Source organism: Corythoichthys intestinalis, chromosome 4 (genome assembly GCF_030265065.1).
Source record: "Corythoichthys intestinalis isolate RoL2023-P3 chromosome 4, ASM3026506v1, whole genome shotgun sequence".
NCBI lineage: Eukaryota > Metazoa > Chordata > Actinopteri > Syngnathiformes > Syngnathidae > Corythoichthys > Corythoichthys intestinalis.
Genome location: NC_080398.1, coordinates 33213362 through 33220166, shown reverse-complemented (window position 1 = coordinate 33220166; position 6805 = coordinate 33213362).

Here is a 6805-nt window from a genome sequence, read left to right as displayed (position 1 = left end):
AGTATGGTCATAGGCGTTTTTGGCCTTTACACATACTATGGTCAAAACGGGTTATATACAGTGCAAAATAGTGAGAAAAATATATATATATATCATCTAACACAAAAAGGGTTTGGAGGATATCGCTTTGTGAAGTTAGGTATTATACCCCATCACCTTATCTAAAGTAAATACGTACATGCAACAAAGCTTCTCAAACACTCATCTTTATAAAATTTGAAAAGATTATAGTGAAGAAAAAAAAAAATACATAACATTGAAAAAAAGGATTTTCAAAAATATTGACAAGTAGTTCAGTTCAATTCAAATTTTTCTGGCATAGGACCCAATAAAGTTATTTATTTATTTTTTGTTTTTTTGGCGAACTCAACAAAGCTTCTGCATTAACAGGTCACGGAGCTGCGTCACACACAACGTCACACAACCTACTCTTTCGCCGTTTGCGCGCTGCTGTCAGCCTGTCACTTCTACTCGCCGAGACGCCGTCTCATCCCAGGAAAACAACGACAAATACGGCTCATCTTCTTCCTTGAGTTAATGAAATAATGCATTAGCTTGCGCTAAATTTAGTTTTAGATTCATTCTGCACGTTTCAAAGTCGCTCGCTCAAACTGGCCGTTGCTTGCTTCAGCATGGCTCCTTTTCCGTAGTTGCCGCCTCGCTCGGAAATTTATTTAAAAATGTCCACATTCGGTTCGTCTTTCTTGACATCACAACGGCTCTTGGGATATATGTAGTCTTTTGTGCTGCTTTCGGTTTTGAAAAAGGACAAGAAATGATGGAAATATGGAGATATATACATGGTCCGTGCAGCGTTTTAATGCATATTTGTGAGTGCAATAAAGCTATAAAACTCAAATGACATTATCTCCCGTTTTTCTTGGTCGATTGACTTCAAATAAAAACTGGTGTGGACATCAACTTCCGTACTTTACAATGAGACCAACCAGCGGCACGTGGGTGACATAATTACAGCGTAACGAAGCTTCGAAGACGACATGCGTAAACGCGTCGCTGCCGACACGTTCGGTGTTAAAGGGTTAACGACTGCATACTGGCCGATTGACTTTGGCCTGTGCCGGCAGGCGGCAGGTTGTATTTCTGTCGGGCTGTGATTGGGTGTGTGTGTGTGGGGGGGGGGGGGGGGGGGTTCAAGTCATCAGCCAATCAAACATAGGTTTCAGGGGGAAAATGGACTGGCACATTCAACAAGTGTCATTAAAAAAGTCATTATATTATGCAAATAAGGTTGCTTAAAAGTTGTTGGTTATAATTTGAGCATCCTGAAAAGTTGGTAGTGTTATGTCCCTACCGTTGCTATGCAAACTCCCTTGTAGACATGCTAACCACCCTACCAGCGTATCGCCTTAATTTCATATTATCACTTGGTAAACATCTTTTTTTAACTTTTACGCCAAAAAAATATAGCTGTCAATGACCTGTTACTCAGACTCTATAATCCTTTGTATTATACCTGTACTTGGAAACTGAAAAGCTCCATCAGACACTTTTGGCAAGTGTCATCATTTTCCAAGTGTATTTTCCTTTGGTTCGTTTTTACGAGCATGAGGGTGTACATTTTAGAGATGTCCCGATCGATCTGGATGCCGATCACGTCATTTTCAAAGTATCGGAATCGGCAAAAAAATTTTATCATTTTCTAATTGTATTTAACGTTACAAACGTAATATGTTACACTCATCCAGAGTCTTTAGCTTAGGCTTAAGGTAGGGATAACGGCGATAATAATTTTTTTTTTTAAATGTATCACGTTAAAATATTTAGCGCAATTAATGCATGCGCTGCATGACCCACCCACTCATTGTCGCGCTCAATCTGTAATGGCGCCATTTTACCTAGAAAGATAAAAGGCAGTGTAAACTTAGTAGAGTGAATTTTGGCAGCCTTTGGAGCCTTTTTTTTTACTTGGCTAAAGACTTACAATCCCTCTCCCTATGATTAGAAATATCATGGGAAGCAATGTGGGGAAGCAAGGTAGCAAATGATCTTTTTCTTAACACCTTAAGTTATTTCCCAACGCAGAGAAGATATATCAATTGATAGCACTACGCACAGTCATGGTTCCACTTCCCATCATGCATTGGGGCATGGCTACAGTATCATTTACTGATAGCTCAACAAATACACTAGATGGCAATATTTAGTCACAATATACAAAGTCACAAGTCTTTCTATCCGTGGATCCCTCTCACGGAAAGAATGTTAATAATGTCAATGCCATCTTGAGGATTTATTGTCATAGTAAACAAATACAGTACTTATGTACTGTATGTTGAATGTATATATTTGTCCGAGTTTTATTCATTTTTTTCTTAATGCATTGCCAAAATGTATATGATCGGGAAAAATTATCGGAAATGATTGGAAATGAATCGGGAGCAAAAAGAAGCAATCGGATCGGGAAATATCGGGATCGGCAGATACTCAAACTAAAACGATCGGATCGGGAGCAAAAAAACATGATCGGAACAACCCTAGTAAATTTATCTGGAAAACATACAAACTCCGATTTTGACAATTTACTAAACCTGTACGAAATTTCCGTCTTGATGAAACTGCAGAAGTCGCGGTTCGAGAATATTTTGCCGATTCTACCCCACGGTTTCCCGTAAACAACTCCAATGCTGTTAATTTCCTTGAGCCTGTCGGCGTGAGGATGTTAATTTGTCGGCAAGGAGGCTGGCAAACATCTGCGACCGTCAATAATAACTACAAAAAAATGACAAAAAACAGCAGTCAATGGCGGGAACGCGCGCGGGAATGAGCTTCTTTCCCTGACAAGCAGCTCATTGCTTTTCCCATCATGCATCTGATCGGTCATTGAGAAACACAAATAAGTCAAGTCGACCATCTGCTTGTTAGCGGTAAATATAAAAGTGGCTGTTTGGAAATAAACAATAAAACGAGTGTGACAGGCCGGAGAGCACCTGAACGGAAAATGTAATATTTGATGTCGTTTAAAGCGGATTTCTGTCAACTCCTAAACAAAGCTTGTCTTTAATTTATTACACACGCACGCGAGCACAATACTCGTGTTGTCCTCATTTTCTAAATCAATAATCAGCCCAGCATGCTTCATTAGCGGTGACCAATCACAGGCACGCTGAGGGAATCTCATCTTACAACAGGAGCCTTCGCGAAGACATAAACCATCTGCTACTCGTAGGAAGGGGGGAGAAAAAAAAATCAAATTAATCCCGTCTTATCATGCATTCCGATTTTAAAGCAATTAAAGATGTTCTCCTTGCCGTCTAATCGCAGATGCCGCCAAAACTCGGGAGGTGAACTTTGCTTGGAAAGTTTACAAGTCCTCGCACACTCCAGCGAGCCGTTAGGGTGGTGCTGGCAGCAACCGCCGCGCCTTCTCTTATTAAGCATTTCATCACCGCGCGAATGCACGAGATTTCCCTCAACAGGGGTCTCAAACTCGCGAAAATCGGGACCCTGCCAAATCGTTTCCAGCTTAATGTTGTCATTTTTAATATAAAAAAATAAGCGACTGCCAAATAAGCACTTTTAAAAATGAAGATGAATAAAAAAGCGCGCGTTTGTGCCGTGTCGGAATGAGTTTAATTAAGCTCAGGGATTGCTGACCTCCCACAATGCTAATTTCATTTTGAATTATGTAGTTTTGCGAACCTCGCAGGACGTATACCGACAAAGAGAAGTTTGGCCTCCTCGTGCAGTCGTGTGACGAGAGGCTTTTAAAACAATCTGCCCAAGTGGGGTTGACTATTAGGCTAGGTTCATACTGCAGGTTTTAATGCACAATTCCAATTTTTTGTCATATCTGATTTTTCGGCGTGCCCAATCAATTTGTCCATTGAGCCCGTTCAAGTATTACGCATGCGCACGAGCAGTCCGACACGCGCTGAGGAAACTTACCCGCTTGTGCAGAAGCATCAAAACAAACACATTCTGGCCGTACGTCATTCCAGGGTGATAATATTTTCATTTCCATAAATAGGACACAAATGACAAACATTAATAATTCCCATGTAGTCTTATATTCAAAGTTTATATGGATTGATACTAGAGATGTCCCGATCGATCGATGCCGATTGATCGGGTCTGATCACGTCAATTTCAAAGTATCGGAATCGGCAAAAAAATATCGGACATGACTTTTTTTAATATACTGTATCTATATTTTTGTAATTATTAAATTTATTAGGATCATGGAAGCTTCCACTTGGGGAAAATATATACATACAGTATATCCTCTATATACATAATATAATAAAAAATATACAGTACTGTGCAAAAGTTTTAGGCAGGTGTCCTGCCTAAAACTTTTGCACAGTACTGTATATATTTTTTAGTTAAATCGTTTTCTAATTGTATTTAACGTTACAGACATAATATGTTACACTCATCCATAGTCTTTAGTTTTGGCTTAAGCTAGGGTTATCAAATTTATCCTGATAATGGCAGTAATTCATTTTTTTAAAAAATGTATCACGTTAAAATATTTAACGCAATTAATGCATGCGCTGCACCACCCACTCACGCATTGTCGCGCTCAATCTGTAATGGCGCCGTTTTACCTATATAGAGAGCTAAAAGGCAGCGTAAAATGAGTAGAGTTAATTTTAGAAGCTTTTGGAGCCTTTTTTTGATTGGCTAAAACTTTACAATCCCTCTCCCTATGATTAGAAATATCATGGGAAGCAATGTGGGGAAGCAAGGTAGTAATTGAGCTTTTTCTTAACACCATATGTTATTTCCCTACGCAGAGAAGATATATCAATTGGTAGCACTACGCACAGCCATGGTTCCACTTCCCATCATGCATTTGGGCATGGCTACAGCATCATTTACTGAAAGCTCAACAAATACACTAGATGGCAATATTTAGTCACAATATACAAAGTCACATTTTTCCTTTAAGAATTACAAGTCTTTCAATCCGTGGATCCCTCTCACAGAAAGAATGTTAATAATGTAAATGCCATCTTGATGATTTATTGTCATAATAAACAAATACAGTACTTATGTGCTGTATGTTGAATGTATATATTTGTCCGAGTTTTATTCATTTTTTTCTTAATGCATTGCCAAAATGTATATGATCGGGAAAAATTATCGAGAATGATTGGAATTGAATCGGGAGCAAAAAAAAGCAATCGGATCGGGAAATATCGGGATCGGCAGATACGCAAACTAAAACGATCGGGATCGGATCGGGAGCCAAAAAACATGATCGGAACAACCCTAATTGATACCATACCCATTAAGTCTCCAGATTTGGTCGGAAATGTCTTGATTATTTACAAATTTTCCCGCCTCCCGATTCACCAGGAAAGTCTCCCTATTTCAAAAAAAAAAAATACTGTAGTTCTCAACTTAATCCGTCAATTTTTTGGGGGCGAAGATTCAATTCACAAACCGGAAAAATTGTGTCTAAGAGTGAAAGATCTGCTCACGAGACATGCATGCTCCCACGTGACTTCATTTATGCGGAAGTAGCAGACAAGCAGGATGGCTCAGAGAAGCAATCCAAAAAGAAGAGAAAATATGTATCAAAATATCAAGCAGCTTGGCAAAAGGACTATTCTTGGATAAGTAAAAGTGATAGAGCAGTGACATTTGCTTTTTGCTCACTTTGCTGTATGCATAGAGAGGGTGCACGATTGAGTCAGCTACTCAATTGTTCAGGTACAGTATGTAATTACTATTCTGTAATTTTTTCAAAATAAAACATTTTCAATTTTTCAAAATATAACATAGAATTAACCCTTAGATGCACAAGTTACTGGACCCTATACTCTTCCATGGGTCAAAAATGACCCATATTAGAACCAATGTGTTTTTATGCCATTTTGGTAAAGAATAATCACTTATATATTGTTTAGTATGATATTTAGGGCAGCACAAGAATGATTTCATGCTTGAAATATCTTTATGATTCAATTAACATTTTTTTGTAAAAAAAAACAACAACAACAACAAAACAGCAATAGACTTCATCCTTCCTTGTATTTTATCATCAATGATGAAGAGCTCCCATGCATCTTTTTGGTGAGACAGCGGTGCTAAGCACTTGTGGAGGCACTGACCGATTTCTGAGTATATTGTGGCTCTATGTTCTGCCCTGGGTAGGTATGTGCCGGTTACCGGTTTCACGGTTTACCGTGGTGTGAAAACGTCGCGGTTTCAAAACCACTAAAATTTCCCGTCAGACCGTAGTACGGTATTCGCTATTTTTCTTGTGTCAAAAATGCAGCCAGAAGCGGCTTGGCGCAGCAGCGCTCACCCCCTCCCGTTTGTTGCTGTGTGTGAAAGTGACGCTATCGGCTAGCCAGCCAGCTAACCCAAAAACAGATACTCCAAACATAAGGCGTACTGTTCTTTAATTTATTGAGCTCTCAAATCGTGGTAAGTCTAATATACAAAATGAATACATTTAAAATGTGGTACAATTAGATTTTTCCATGTGAGTAGCTTCAACAGATTAGCACCATGGAAAAAGTTCGCCAAAAACAAAACACACATTTTCCTTTCAAATTCAATATAAAAACTAACTAAAAGCTTACAAAGACGATTGTTAGCCTAGGCTTACCTGGGAGAGCAACTTCGTTGAGTGTGACAGCCGCAGAGTGAGAAAACAAGCTTGAGTCGCTTGAATGAAGGGGAAAAAGTGATAGCGTCAAAGATCGCTAATTGCGAAAGATGATCTTGCCCTAAGCACAAATCCACGTTCGCTGGATCAAGGAGAGGTCTCACTCCCAATGTTTTTTTTATTTTATTTTTTAGATGAAACCTTTCCACAACAATATTGACA